Raw genomic sequence first — 16,776 nt, 5'->3', positions numbered from 1 at the left:
ATCTGCTTTCGTTTGACTGCTGTCGGCTGAATTCAGTTTATGGGATCATCCCAGGGCGAGGGCTCACAATAACAAGGCAGGAAGTCCTAGAACATCTAGAGAAACTGCAAACTAACAAGTCACAGGGACCAGACAGTATTCATCCTAGAGTTCTTCAAGAACTCAAATGGGAAATTGCTGAACTTCTAACAAAGATATGTAATATGTCCCTTCGATCAGCCTCTGTACCAGAGGACTAGAGAATGGCCAATGTAACACCCATTTATAAAAAAGGTTCCAGGGGGACCCAGGAAATTACAGGCTAGTTAGCTTAACGTCTGTTCTGGGTAAATTAGTGGTAAGCATTATTAAAGATAGAATTGTCAAGCATATAGAAGAGCAAGGTCTGCTGGGCAAAACCCAACATGGCTTCTGTAAGGGTAGGTCCTGTCTCACTAACCTATTAGAGTTTTTTGAAAGCGTCATTAAGCATGTGGACAGGAATGAGCCTGTGGATATTGTGTATCTGGATTTCCAAAAAGCTTTTGACAAAGTCCCCCACCAAAGACTGCTAAACAAACTTCATAGTCATGGGATAAGAGGACAAGTTCTCTTATGGATTGAGAGCTGGCAGAAAAATAGGAAGCAGAGAGTAGGAATCAATGGTCAGTTCTCCCAATAGTGGGATGTGAGCAGTGGGGTGCCTCAGGGATCTATGTTGGGACCGGTGCTTTTCATCAGTGACCTGGAGTTGGGGTTAAACAGTGAAGTAGCCATGTTTGCAGATGACACCAAATTATTTAGGGTGGTTAAAACAAAATTGGACTGTGAAGAGCTAAAGAAGGATCTCTGCATACTGGAAGAATGGGCATTAAAATGGCAAATGAGATTCAATGTGAGTAAGTGTAAAGCGATGCATATTGGGGCAAAAAATCCCAACTTCACATATACACTGATGGGATCTGTGCTGGCAGTGACACACCAAGAAAGAGATCTTGGGGTGGTAGTGGATAGCTCAGTGAAGATGTCAACCCAGTGTGCGGCTGCTGTAAAAAAGGCAAATTCCATGCTGGCCATAATTAGACGAGGAATAGAGAATAAAACTGCTGATATCATACTGCCCTTGTACAAATCTATGGTGAGACCACACTTGGAATACTGTGTACAGTTCTGGTCACCACACCTAAAAAAGGATATTACAGAGCTTGAGAAGGTGTAGAAAAGAGCAACCAAAATGTTTAGGGGACTAGAGCAACTGTCCTATGGGGAGCGGTTAAGATGCTTAGGGCTGTTTAGCTTGGAAAGAAGGCAGCTGAGGGGATACATGATAGTCTATAAAATTATGCATGGTTTGGAGAGAGTGGACAGGGAGAAGTTTTTCTCCCTCTCCCATAATACTAGAACACGGGGTCATCTGCTAAAGCTGGAGGGTGAGAGATTCAAAACAGATAAAAGGAAGTATTTTTTCACACAACACATAGTTAAATTGTGGAGCTCCCTGCCCCAGGATGTGGTGATGGCTGCCAGCCTGTAGGGCTTTAAGAGGGGAGTGGACATATTCATGGAGGAGAGGGGTATTCATGGCTGTTAGTTAGAATGGATACTAGTCATGCTGCATACCTATTCTCTCTAGTATCAGAGGAGCATGGCTATTATATTGGGTGTGGTGGAACACAGGTAGGATGGTGCTGCTGCAGTCGTCTTGTTTGTGGCTTCCTAGAGGCACCTGGTTGGCCACTGTGTGAACAGACTGCTGGACTTGATGGGCCTTGGTCTGATACAGCAGGGCCTTTCTTATGTTCTTATGTCAGATTCTCTATTGTGAATTTTGTATGCTTTTCTATGGAGGAGCCCAGCAAAGTTTCCCTCCCTTGAAAGCAATACCAAATTTTTTTGGCTCTAATATACCTGAATCTGAAATATACCACACACACCGCATATTTTCAGTGCACATCCCTAGTGCCCGCCAAAACTTTGCATTTCCTGAGGTGGAAAATAATAAATTCAATAATTGATTTCCCTTTAACGGTTTCAATGTCCTGTCACCTGAGAAAGTTTTGCCTCTCCCTGGTAGGGCTACCTGTGTCCTCAGTAAGCTGTGGAGACCTTTGGGTGACTTGAGATGTGTAGACAGAACAATACTAATGAAATTCTGACTGGAAGTACATTTTATTCAGATTTTAGGATGATTCTTAATATCATCTGACGCAAGAGCTGGCGGATTGTGCCAACATCCAGGAATGACCACCAGAATCACTAGAGCTTATAGAAATGCAGTTGTTTATTTACAGTGCTAAATACACACTCTAGCCACTATATCTCCCGACACAGACTCGTGGAGTCTAACACTTATATACATAATGCCACCACCAGGCATCAATTAGTAGTTCAGGCTGAGTCACCCTACAGGTGCAACACATCACCTCAGCCTCTGGCCTCAACTGGTTCTGGCCAGTGTAATCAGGCCTCCTAGGGGCTTTCCAGGCATCAGCCCAGGTTGACAGTTAGATCCCCTACATCTAACTCTGCCTGCCACAGCTAATATGACAGCCTTGCATATTCCAACATCATCATCCCACCTACCTTTACCTCAAAAAGAATACTTACCAATAGAGGCCATTTGTGCATTCCACTGTACTTAATTTTGATAATTAACCCGTCATGAGAAATCAAGATATGCACATGTGTGAGGGAAAGGCTTTGAGCTCACGTGTGTGAGGGAAAGGCTTTCCAGTCTTTCACGTGTTTTGTTTCCAGGCTTTCACGTGTTTTGAGCTCACGTGTGTGAGGGAAAGGCTTTCCAGCCAACCTGCAAATTAAATCTTATGCAAATGTACACAGAAGTTAAGTCCTACTTTGTTCAAGAAGTCCAATCTTCAGAGAAATATAGATAGGATTGCAGCAATTCTCTGCCATATACTGGCATTGATTGGTTGGTTGGTTGTATTAAATGCCCCACCTCTCTTCTGACACTGTGAGGATTCAAGGACCCAACTTCAAATGCAATACAAAAATATTCATATATTAACAGCCAATTTCTGAAACCTACAGCGGCCAGGGTTGGTGTGGCCGCGGCACCACCACCGCGCCTTCAAAGAGGATTTGCCGCTGATGCAGGGGGGGGGGAAGAGGGTATTTGTTCCCCAAAAATTTTTAAAAGGGGAGGAAACACCATAGAGAACAGCAATGCTGCACCAACAAAAAGCTGGTGCAGCACCGAGTTACAAGAGGGGGTGTTCCTAGGCTGAAAGGGGTTAGGAAGCTGTCTACCAGGAACACCTCCCAGGATGCCAGCTAGGGTTGCCAGGTCCCTCTTTGCAACCGGCGGGAGGTTTTTGGGGTGGAGCCTGAGGAGGGCAGGGTTTGGAGAGGGAAGGGACTTCAATGCCACAGAGACCAATTGTCAAAGTGGCCATTTTCTCAATAGCAGCAGATCTTCTGCTATTACCTGGAGGTTAGCAACCCTAATGCCTTGCAAGAACCCCCAAGTTTGGTGTAGATTGGGTCAGGGGTTCTGAAATTATGGTGTCTGGAAAGGGTCGCCCCATCCTCCTCCATAGAGAAGAAATAGTGAAGCCCATTGCTTTCAATGGCCTATTGCAGTGGTCGGCAAACTCATTAGTAAACAGAGCCAAATATAAACAGTACAACAATTGAATTTCTTTTGATAGCCAGATTTCTTAAACTTAAACTATATAGGTAGGTACACTGTTTATTAACTTAATAAACTTTAATTAAAATTTTAAGTCTTAATTAAACTATAGGTACACTGAATAAAACTTGATATCATACTTAATAATGATCTTATTTATTGATAAAAATTAAATTGTAAGTAAGGTATCCATAAAATTAAATCATGACAATGACTGACAAACACTTAATGTGAACAATGGCCTTGCATCTCCCCGACTCCCACTGACCTCTCAGCGGCCGCCCTGGCGCATCCCGGCCGCCTCGGCCTCCCGTGCTCGCCTCTCGGCCTCCTCCTCCTCGCCGCCTGGGCTCTTTCCTTCCTTCCCTCCCCGGCCGGCCTGCCGTCCGCCCGTCTGCCCCTCCTCAGCACCTCGGCCTCCGAGGAGGAGGAGGAGGAAGAAGAAGAGGAGGAGGAAGGCGGAGGGGTGTCCTTCCCCCCTCCCCTCTTGCTGGCGTTCTCCAGCGGTGGAAGGGAAGGGAAGGCCACGAGGGCGACACGCTGGAGCTTGCAGGTGAGGAAGGTGGGGGAGGGTGTGTTTGTGCTGGATCGGGGCCTCCCTCCTCCCCGGTGCTCGGGCCAGCACGTTGCAAAGATCCGCCCCCCCCCCCAGGCATGGCGGCGGCTCTGGGCTGGCAGAAAGGCAGAGAACTTTTGTGGGACTTCTGTGTGCGCGCAGAGCCCAGCCGGGGCAGGGAAGGGACGCCAGGCTCTCCTCCGCTGCGACGTGCAGCCCTGATCCTCCGCCGAAGGAAGCCAGCCCCTCCCCCCCACGCTCCCTCAGCGCCTGGGAAAGGTGGCTTCTCTAGGGTGGGCAGCCGCAATCCTGCAGCACAGAGCCGCACTCAAGGGGCCAAAGAGCCGCATGCGACTCTCGAGCCACAGTTTGCCTACCCCTGTTCTAAGAAGTGTCACCAGCAACCATGCTGTGGAGGCGCGAGCTGGCTAGCAGCTTGGATAGGAAGGGAGAGGTGTTCCTATCCACGCTGCCCACCTTCTCCACAGTCCAGTGAAGGTGGGTGACATGGATGTGCATCTGCAAACAGGTAAGTAAGGGGGAAGGTAAGGGGGGAAGGAGGGGGAATGGCGGCAGGACCAAAGCAGCCCAAATGATGCTGAATTCATTTGGCATTATTTGGGTCCACTTTTCAGCCCAATTTTTACTGCCATTTTTTGCTGGTTAATTCAACATATTGATATGCACCCCCCAACCTCTGATATGGCAAGTTAGCTGGGCTAGCAGAAAACTGCTGTCGTCAGCCAAGTACAGTAAAGTAAGGTGGGGTAGGGGTCGCCTCACCTGTATGCTCAATTTTTGTAAGAAATTAGACCCCTTGCCCCATGCATATCAGGTTCCTGGAACAGTAGGCAAAGCAGTTATAAGTAAGTTTCCCCCACCACTTATAACTGCTTTTCCTACTGTGCATGTGAGAAGTTTAATCGTCTATAAATGAATGAAATAAAGAGAAAGACGTTTTCTGCAGTCCACCTCAGATCTGGGAGTGAGAATCGCTTGAGTGGGAAGGAGAGGAAAATGGATGAAAATTTCATCTTGATTGTGTGAGGGATGGGAAACTTTAACGATATTGCTTATACAGCCAATTTGACTCTGAACAGTGTCACACTAAAACTAAGAGTAAAAGAAAGATATATATATATGTATATATATACACTTAACCAATTGAGAATTACTAATGTTTTATCTTAATCAACTGGGGGGAAAACTTGGCAACTGCCACTGTAATATTAAAATATACTTCTGCTAAAAGAAACCTCAAATTACCCAATTCACATCTAGGTTACCCCTGGAAACATTTCTTGTTGAATACAATGGCGTTATTGTTGGCTGGATTTCCTAGTATGACTAGATGTACTTTCGATATTAAAACATTTGACTCAAGTTTGTAAAATGACCCACAAGCCATCTCTTATCCCTTTTGGGGTCTCTCCCCACCCTCGTATAGTTCTGCTTGCGTGTTACTATTCTATATCCCACAATGCCAGTGATTCTCTTTGAAAGTGTAACTTATTTTAAAGAAGGACATACTGAGAAATTCTCTCCATTCTTTTATGCCCTGAACATCTAGAATAAGCCTTCTAAAGTGTTCTTTTGGCACTTGGTAATTTGGTCATGCTGTATATTAAAACGAACGCAAATGATAAATCAGCATTCTAAGTGAGCTGCAGATGGTTTCAAGCGCATCCGTGGGAGGTGTTAAAGGTGCAAGCGCTCAGTTCATCTTAAGGATTGTCGTAATTGAAAGTGACGCACCACCCATAGGAGTCACATATTAACCCTTGGCAAACTGGGACTGCCAAAAGAAGGACAGTTCATAAATGCCTGCGGGCAGAATAGCATCTGATAAGAAAGTTATGATCCTTGCTAAAATATGTTAATAATAAACTCTCCTCATGTCTCCTTCAACCCCCCACAAAGCATTACAAGCCTCTGCATAAAATCACATCACTGACTGTAGCTGCTTTCATTTCCTCCCTGTGTATTCGCTTCTCAGCAGGAAGCCTCTCTTCCCAGTGCAAATTCAGTAATGAGAAAGTAATAGGTTGATTTTTAAACAATATTGATCTTCTAAATCTCATAATTGCAAAGCGTTTAGCGGTGTCTGAGCAACAAGATAGCTCAATCAGGCTGGGTATGAGGGCAGAATATAATTTCATAGCAATGCGGAGTTGGCCCTCAACACAATTGCAAAAGCGGCATTTTGAAATGGCAAGGAAAGCAGCTGAGGCCGAGAGCCACACCGGAATTCAGCACAACATCAATTGGCATTTGAAAGTATATAATCCATTGATTTCTAGTGACTATGGTGTCAAGGAGGTCCGGCCTGCCCTCTAGCAAACCGGTTCCTCCTTGGGTCAAAAGTTGCCAAACTTCCCACTGGGCTTCAGGACTCTCCCTAAAGCACAATGCAGATAGACTCTGCTACCTTGTCGAGGAGACTCGGTCTGCTCTCCAGCAGGCTGATTCCTCTTTAGTTCAAAGTCATCAAATGTTTTCCTAGGAAAACTCAAATTCCTTACTGTGCCCCAGGATTCCCCCTTTGAGCGCAGTACAGGTATATCGCCACCAGCTCTCAATTCCAAAAGGCTGGCTTTCCCAGGGATGAGCTGAGAGCTACTCTTCCCCAGCCAGTTTCCCAAAAGTCAAAACAAGCAAAAACCGTCCCTGCAGAGTAGAGCTTCTGCCAGGGGAGGCTTATTGCCACAAAACACTAGGGTAGGTGGTTTCTCACACACACACACACACTCAGGCACTTGGATTTAGCCCTGAGACCCAAAAAAGGTTTCTCAGACTTCAATATAAAGTCTATAAGTTTATTTAATAAAATGTGCTCGTTACAGAAAGGAAATTGTTTGTGAGGCAGATAGCATAAAAACAAGAAATCTTAGCAATCTCTAACTACACAGTAGTTCTTTAAGTTTCAGGCAAAATAGGCAAAGTTTCCAAGAGAGTAACAAATGCAAGGTTTTAGTTGATTTATAGTTACCAAGACCCAGTTTTGGTCCTAACATGCAGAGTGTCAGCCCTTCATGGTTGCCAAAAGATGATGATCGCTTGGAGACATGACCAGCGTGTCCCCCTCCCAAGCTTCATGATTTTGATTAGAACAGAGTTCATATTTATCTCTCCCATCTCATTGGGTGATGGCCATTCTGCCCAATGAGATGTTGGGGACGCAATAAACTTGTAAGATATTTGGCATGACACCTCTAGGCCTTTTGAAGTTACAGATGTATTTGCATCTCTGCAGCAATACAAAACATCTGGGCTCCTTCAAGCTTTTGAGATGTCAGGCTTCTAACAGGATTGTCACCAAAAGAACAGATAGCTGATTTACAATAGGAAGGCTTTGAAATGGAGGTGCTTTGAAGTGGAGGTGGCAATGCCTCCGGTCTCCACACCTTTCCCCCCCCCCCCGAAGTGAAGTGGCTTCTCATGGGAAATGGGAATGGTTTCTCACGGGAATGGTTTGTGAGAGAGCTGGTCATCAGCTCCCAGTTTGATATCAAGACATTGAAGACATAGAAGGCCACAGACTGAACCAAAGTTTGGTGATCAGAAGAAGAGCAAGGTTGCTTTTCTTTACATATGGGTGTGACAAAATAGTTGGAATTACTATCTGTCATGGACACAGGCCTGGAAAATCTAGCTGTGACTAAGTACCATTGGAATCAACAGTTCTTTCTGGTTACTAATGAAATGTGCTCACTTTCTACAGAAGTTCAAAGAAGAAAAGGCCAGTGGGTTGTACTGTTTCTTCTCTGGCTTCTAGGTCTCATGAGGCAGGAGGAGATTTATTTTGACATTTATTTTGGCTTGTGTACCTCAGCTTTCAGATATCAAACTGTCACAGTTTTATCCTGGCCTTACTCCGCTAAGGGTGATGTATGTCACGTGGTCCTCCCAGCTTCCATTTTATCCTGGCAACAGGCTGGTGAGGTCAGTTAGGCTGAGAAAGTGTGCTCAGCCAGTGTGCTTCACAGCTGAGGGGATTTAAATCCAACTGACATCCCAGTCTACCACCAAAATCACTAGACAACCCTGGATATCTAAACAACTTGAGAGTTGTTCTTGTAGGTTATCCGGGCTGTGTGACCCTCTTGGACACTCTGAAGATGCCTGCCACAGCTGCTGGCGAAACGTCAGGAAAGAAAATACCAAGACTACGGTCACACAGCCTGGATAACCTACAAGAACCGATGAACTTGAGAGTAATTTGCTTCCCAGAAGATTAAGACAGAATGCACATAAATTTAGAAACGACCCTGTTCTCCTGGCTGTTGCTTAATGAAAGGAGCCTTGTCCTTTTAAATTTACAGGATGGCTGGCCAATGATGAAGAGAGAGAATCCAGGTGTTCATTGTGCCAGGCAAGACCAATGGAAGGGTCCCTGTTCCAATGTGGATAGAATGTGAGTCTCCCTATATGGGATAAGTAGGGTTGCCAGGTCCCTCTTTGCCACCAGCGGGAGGTTTTTAGGGTGGAGCCTGAGGAGGATGGGGTTTGGAAGGGGACGGACTCCAATGCCATAGAGTCCAATTGCCAAACTGGCCATTTTCTCCAGGTGAACTGATCTCTATCAGCTGGAGATCAGTTGAAATAGCAGGCGATCTCCAGCTAGTACCTGGAGGTTGGCAACCCTAGGGATAAGTACATCTTTCTCCTGTGAAGAAAAGCTAGGAGCAGGGGAAGGAAGCATTCTAGATCTAATTCAGTTGATTTCAATGTTCCCCAACTACTGTGACCAGTACTTAACATAAAGTAACATGAATATTATCATCCTTCCCACACTTCTCTGAGCAGGGATAAATTCCAGAAGCTAAGTGTTGGTTTCCTTTGAACGAGAGAGCACTATGGTCGAGGACAGCTGGATGTTCTTAGGGCTGGGGATTACCAACAGTCTCTGGTGATCATAAAGCTCTCTGTGGGGGATATATCTAGAGAAGCAGTGCTGCAGATACTATTACTGTTAGGTCGATCTGTAACTGGTTGACAGTGTCAGGATCAGGCGTCTGTCCCTAGCATCCCTTAATCAAACTCATCCAGGCTGGTTGCTCTGAAGCAGTAAGATTTTATTAGGAGCAAATGGACAGATCAAAGAGACTGACTGCTAAAAGCATAAGAAGGCTAGTTATGGCGATATATGGTTCAGGTACAGTATAAATGCATTGCAGGCTTGAGAAAGTAAAGATGACTACCAATTTCGAGATAAACTTCCCAGACGAGGGACACATAACAGGAGCTGTGGAAACGAAACTGTACACAGGATGAAAGTCTGAGAACCAAGGTCATGAAGCAGAGCCAGCTGGGGCCTGCTTAGGGTCGCAAAGGCCTGACAATAGCAAAGGCCTGACAGACCACACCCAAAGAGTGCTTGTTAATGGTTCCTCATCCACTTGGAGAGGAATGACTAGTGGAGTGCCTCGGGGATCTGTCCTGGGACCCGTGTTGTTCAACATCTTTATAAATGGTTTGGATGAAGGAATAGAGAGAATGCTTATTAAATTTTCAAATGATAATAAATGGGGGTAGCAAATACAGTAGAAGACAGAGCCAGGATAAAGGATGATTTTGACAGGCTGGAGAACTGGGCTAAAACTAATAAAATGAATTTCGAGATAAGTGTAAAGTTCTGCATTTAGGTAGGAAAAATCAAATGCATAATTATAGGATGAGGAAACCTGTCTGAGCAGTAGTGTGTGTGAAAAGGATCTTGGGGTCTTAGTAGACCAAACACTGAACATGAGTCAGCAGTGTAATGCGGTAGCAAAAAAGGCAAATGCGACCTTGGGCTGTATCAACAGAAGTATAGTGTTGTCGTGAGGCAGCCTGAGAGTTACTCTTCAGAAGAAAAGGAGGCGGCAGAACAAGCCCTCACTCCCTCTGAAGAGATAACACCGGAACAGCAAGATGGGGCCCCTGAGCCAGAAGACTGGCCGTCTGAAACAAGAGAACAGGAACAGGGAAGAGAAAGCCTTTCACCTTCAGGGTCTCCTCCACCAGTGGAGAGAAAAGGTAGAATGGCACTGAAGCAAAGGAGAAAGTCGGCCCAGCTTTTTTTTTTTTTAATTTTTATTAAATTTTTATAACATAAAAAGAAAAGTAACAGTTAATGTAACAGAAAAAAATAAACAAAAATATCCGGGAGTATCTATACATACTCATTAATACATTTTTAAGTATACAATTGTTAAATCTCATAAGATACCCCCTTACCCTCCACCCACCACCTAATGTGACCCTTCGCCTAACTTCCGCAGAAGTGTCTTGACAGTTTTAAACATATTTGTTACTGATAAAATGTAAAGATGTTAAAAAAAGACTAATTTCTATAACTCACTAACTAACTTAGTAAAATCCATTTTTGCCAGTTTATCCCAATATGTGGCGGCCTTTATCCACATATTTTTAAATTCCTCCATATCCTTTCCATGTAGGAATTCTGTTAATTTGGCCATCCTCATATAAGTCCATAATTTCTATCTCCAGTCATTGATTAGAGGTTTATTCACTTGCTTCCAAATTTTTGCAATTACAATTCTTGCAGCAGCAAAACTATATTGACAAATAACTCTATCATTATTATTCAAATTTCCTTGTGGGATTCCCAGTAAACAAAATGCCGGCTTTCTTTTTACTCTACTATTAATCAAATTATTAGTTTCCCTGAGAACTTTTTTCCAAAAGCTTTTAATTTTTTTACATGTCCACCATGCATGCATAAAAGTGCCCTTTTCCTTCCCACATTTCCCACATAAACCCATCTCCCCTTTTTTCATTTTAGATATCATCACTGGTGTTATATACCATATATAAAACATTTTGTATAAATTTTCCCTAATTTCCCTAATTTCATTCATAATTGTAAATTTAAACTCTCTCTTCCATAAGTTTTCCCAAATATCCAAATCTATATTAAATCCTAATTCCCTCATCCATTTCACCATTACTGGTTTGATTCTTTCCTGTTCTAAGTTGGTTTCAATTAATAATTTATATATTCTACCAATCAAACCTTTATTTCCCTTCACTAATATTTTTTCCAATTTGGATTTAGTTTTGTTAAATCCCTGCTGATTATCTTTATTAAATATATCTTTTAGTTTATAATACATAAACCAATCTTTAATATTAAGTTCTTCCTTACTTTTTAAAACCCATTCTCCCTTTTTAAATTCTATAATTTCTCTATATCTTTCCGTATCTAAATTTAAATGGGTTCCTCTCTTCATATATGCTTCAACTGGATTAATCCATCCTGGAGTCTTATTTTCCAAAATCCTTTTATATTTTTTCCAAACTTGAAATAATCCCACTCTAATATTATGTATATTAAATTCTTTATTTACCTTTTCCTTTTTGTACCATAAATATGCATGCCATCCAAAACGTAAATTAAAGCCTTCTAATTCCAAAAGTTTAGTATTTTCTAACAATATCCAAGTCTTTAACCAGGTGAAACAGGCTGCCTCATAATGTGTTCTTAAATCTAATAACCCTAATCCTCCTGTATCTTTTAATTCAATGAAATTATTATATGCTATCCTATGCTTTTCCTTTCCCCATAAAAAATTAAAATATCTCTTCTGCAAATTTTAAATATTTTAACCCCTTTATAATTGGTAAATTTTGAAATAAAAAAAGCATTTTAGGTAAAACCATCATTTTGACTACTGCAATTCTACCCCATAATGTTAAGGGTATTTTTTGCCAATTTTCTAAATCTATATTAATTTGTTGCCATATCTTAATATAATTATTTTTAAATAAATTAAGGTTGCTAGAGGTTAACCATATACCCAAATATTTTATTTTCTGTTCAATTGAGAAGCCTGAACGTTGTGATAATTCTTGCTGCTGCAATGTCAATTTCTTAACCAATATTTTGTTTTGTTTTTATTTATTTTAAAACCTGCAAGCTTTCCATAAACCTCTATTGTTTTATTCCACTCTTCAATTTGATTGTTAGGATTAGATAAAAAACAAACTAAATCGTCAGCATATGCTTTAACCTTAAAATGATTTCTCCTAACTTTACAACCTATCAATTCGGTATTATTTCTAATCTTTCTCATTAAAACTTCTAATATTAATATAAACAATAAGGGTGAAAGAGGACAGCCTTGTCTTGTACCTTTTTGAATTTCAAATTGTGATGTCATACTACCATTGATTAACAATCTAGCTGTTTGATGAGTATAAATTTCACCAATAGCTAATTGAAATTTTTTACCAAAACCCATATAATCTATTACTTTTTTCATAAATTTCCAATTTACATTATCAAATGTTTTTTCTGCATCTAGAAATATCATTGCAATAGGTACAGTAGTGGATTCTGCATATTCTATAAGATCTAATACTACTCTAACGTTTTGGCTAATTTGTGTGAGGGTCTCTGTGTCTCTGCTTTCCATCACCTGCTTTGTTATCAGTGAACTCATAAAAGCAGTTCACACCTTCTGGTCCCAGGCGCCTGGCCTGATTGCCCCAAGTCTCACCCCCCCCCGCTGTTCTTCCTGTCAGTACTCCCTCAGGCCGATGCGGCCTTGGAAGTGTGATAGCTTCAGCAGACTTCCTGGGACTCGTTTGATGTTTTGTATTATGCCAAGCTTGTAACTTCCCATAACAATAAGTGTGAACCCCAGTGCCCCAGTGCCCTGGAGTCAATATATTCTGTAAACCCGATAAGCCCCTCACTTGCAACTTAATGTGAGAGTTCTCCCCTCTCTGAGTCTAATTCTCTAAATCAATTGCTCAGGCGTTGATACAGAAACAAACGATTTATTGAAGACATCAGGAGATGAGACAGGCACAGGTAGAAAGTTGCAAGTGAGGGGCTTATCGGGTTTACAGAATATATTGACTCCAGGGCACTGGGGCACTGGGGTTCACACTTATTGTTATGGGAAGTTACAAGCTTGGCATAATACAAAACATCAAACGAGTCCCAGGAAGTCTGCTGAAGCTATCACACTTCCAAGGCCGCATCGGCCTGAGGGAGTACTGACAGGAAGAACAGCGGGGGGGTGAGACTTGGGGCAATCAGGCCAGGCGCCTGGGACCAGAAGGTGTGAACTGCTTTTATGAGTTCACTGATAACAAAGCAGGTGATGGAAAGCAGAGACACAGAGACCCTCACAATTTGTCTACCTGGGAGAAAACCAGCCTGATCTTCATGTATAACCTGATTCAATACAATTTTCAATCTATTTGCTAAAATAGTTACAAAAAATTATAATCATTATTCAATAATGAAATTGGCCTATAGTTTTTTACATCCAATAAAACCGAGTTTGGTTTGGAATTAACACTATATTTGCTTATTTCCAGGTTTGTGGGATGGTTCCCTTCTGCAAACATTGATTCATCACTTTTACCAAATGTGGAGCTCTATAAAATTTTACCATCCCTCTTTATTTTTAATATTGGTGATTTCCTTTCTTTGGATTTAATTTGCCATGCTAGTAATTTACCTGGTTTATTGGCATGTTCAAAAAATTTCTGTCTGTTAAACATTTTTTTCTATTTCTGAAGTTAATAAAAATTCATATTGATATTGTAGTTTTTTTAATCTTTCCATCTGATCTTTTTAAAGTAATTTATCTTGCAGTTTTCTAAGCTGCCTCTCTCCTTGTTTAATTTCCTCTAAGATCTTTTTCTTTTGCCTCTCCTTCTCTTTAAACCATCGAGTTTTGTTGTATCAAAAGTCCTCTAATTACTGTTTTGCTAGCGTCCCATACTATTTCATCTGATACTCCTTTATCTACATTTTCTAAAAAATAGTTCTGTATATCTACTTTTAGTTTATCCACTATTTTCTTATTTTTCAGTAGATATTCATTAATAGACCATGGTTTATTTCTTCTATCTCCGAAATTAATTCTAATCAGAATCGTGTTATGGTCAGATAATACTTTGGGTAAAATTTCAGGAGTTTCCGACAATCCTGTAATACATTTAGAAAGCCAAAACATATCTATTCTTGAATGAGAAGAATGCCTAGGTGAATAAAAAGTATATCTCTTTTCCTTACCATTTATCAATCTCCATATGTCAAACATTTCCCATTGTTCTGTGAGATGATTAAAAATACTTGGTAATTTACCCTCACATTTACCCTTTTTCTTCTTTGAAGATCTATCCAACCTAGGATCCATAACACCGTTAAAATCTCCCATCCATACCATTTTTTCATTCGCATATTCCGCTAATATCAATGCTAAATTATTATAAAATATTTTTTGTTAATATTTGGTGCATAAATACCAACTAACAAAATTTTTTGGGAACCAGAAACAATTTCTACCAAAAGGATCCTCCCTTCTTTGTCAGAGTATAACACCTTGGGTTCCAATATTAAGGGAATATACATAGCTAAACCATTTTTTTTCTTCTCGTTACATGATGTAAATAATTTACCCAATTTTACTTGTTCCAATCTTACAATATCCTTTGGTAAAATATGAGTTTCCTGTAAACAAAAAATATTAGCTTTTGACTTTTGTAAATGATTAAAAAAAAATTCCTCTTGTTAGGAGAGTTCAAAACGTTAACATTCCGTGACAATATTTGTAGCATTTCAATATTCAATCAAACCCCATACTTTATTTTTATTCCCAATCCAGTCTCCTTCCCTCCCTCCCCCTCTCCCCCATTAATTTCCCTTTTGCATAGTTCAGCCATCTTCTTCCTCCTCAGATGATGACGGTTTGCCCCCCCCACTTGCTTCTGCTGCCTTTTCTTCCTCAGGAAGCTCCGTTCCCACCAGTTCTTTCGATGGTTGTGGTGGTGGCTTACGTAGGTCTCCATATCTTCTCAGAAATTGATCAGCTTTGACAGTATCTGTAATCCTGAATCTTTTGGCTTTGTAGAGAAATGAAATGCCCTGCGGAAATTCCCATCTGTGTTGAATTCCATTAAATCTGAGTCTTTCCACAATCTCTGCAAAATCTTTTTTTTTTTTCAACAGTCTTCCCGGGATCTCCTTCATCAATCTCATCGGTGTACCTTCTATAGTGAGTGGGTTCTGATAGTGCTTGTTCAAAATTAGGTCCCAATGACTTCAAGAAAAAAGTTGCACCAAAGTCCCTTGGAACTTTGTATTTGGTTGCATATGCAGAGTTGACTCTGTAGGCTGTTATAATCATTCCTTCAACAATCGCTTCATCTTCCGGGAGAAAAACATCCAACAGCCCTTTCAAATAATTTTTTTAATCCTTTCCCTCCACTTTTTCTTTGAGACTGCATATGCGGATCCAGCTCTTTTATCTTTAATTCTAGCATTGCTGTATGGTCGTTGTGTTTTTCTTCTCTTTCTGCACAAGCCTCCACTGACATCTCTAAACCATCAACTCTTTTTCTGGTATCTTTGTTGTCTTTTGCGTATTTCTGAACTTTCTCTTCCAGCTTATTCTGTCTCACTGTCAAAGATGATGTAGAGTCTTTTGCCCGAGCATACCGTCGCCGTTTTGGAAGCAACGGCCGCTCTTAGGGCGAGGAACCTGCTGGCGCGCTGATCAGCATCCCCTCCTTTCCAGGGGGTGCCACGAGCCTGATGTCTGGGGGGCGGTTTCCCTGCCCCCCGGCTGCGTTTGAGCCGGGAGCGTGGAGTCGCGCTGCCACGGAGATCAGCCCGGATCCGGAAGTGATGGGCCAGCTTTTGGACAAAAGACGTAAATTGGTGCAGGAGGAATCAGAATCTGAAGCCGACAGTTGAGCTGAAACAGCTGGAGAGTCACAAAGACAATATAAGCAAGACTGACCGTTAAGTGCCTCGTGGGAGCAAATGTTTTTGCATGCCGGCTGTCTCTGACAACCTCGTCTGAGATTTATCTCGTCTAACCCTTTTCTTGAGAAGCTTCATTTGGAGTCCTGTTTGAACTTTGAAGAAAGCCGTGGCCTGCAGCCAAGACCTTAAGGGCAAGAAGCTTGCATCTGTATGTGACCTTGTTCCTGAATGGTGAGTGTACTGTTTCTGTGCTTATTGAGGAGCTGCCAGCCCCTCCCGGCAAGAATAAAATACGTGTCAGGCTCTGCTTCCTTCAGCACCGATACATTGCTGTGTGGAAAGCAGAGACTCAGACCAGCCTGTACGCAACAAGTGTCCAGATCACACAAAGTGATGATATCGCTTTACTCTGCTCTGGTTAGACCTCACCTAGAGTACTGTGTTCAGTTCTGGGCACCACAATTTAAAAAAAAATGTAGACAAGCTGGAATGTGTCCTTAGGAGGGCAACAAAGATGGTGAGGGTCTGGAGACCAAGTCCTATGAGGAAAGGTTGAAGGAGCTGGGTATGTTTAGCCTGAAGAGGAGAAGACTGAGAGAGGATATGATAACCATGTTCAAGTACTTGAGGGGCTGTCATATTGAGGATGGTGCCAAGTTGTTTTCTGTTGCCCAGAAAGTCGGACCAAAACCAACGGGTTTAAATTAAATAATGGAGTAGGGGTCACTGGGTGTGTGTGGGGGAGAGAAGGTAGTTGTGAATTTCCTGCATTGCAACTGGGAGGGGGGCATGTAGATGTTAAAAAACATTGGGGAGAGAATCGCCCCTTTTGGGACTCCACACACCAAAGAATGG

The sequence above is a fragment of the Euleptes europaea genome, chromosome 8 (assembly GCF_029931775.1).
Source record: "Euleptes europaea isolate rEulEur1 chromosome 8, rEulEur1.hap1, whole genome shotgun sequence".
Taxonomy (NCBI): Eukaryota; Metazoa; Chordata; class Lepidosauria; order Squamata; family Sphaerodactylidae; genus Euleptes; species Euleptes europaea.
The sequence above is the reverse complement of the archived record's forward strand: the minus strand, read 5'-3'. Positions refer to the sequence as shown.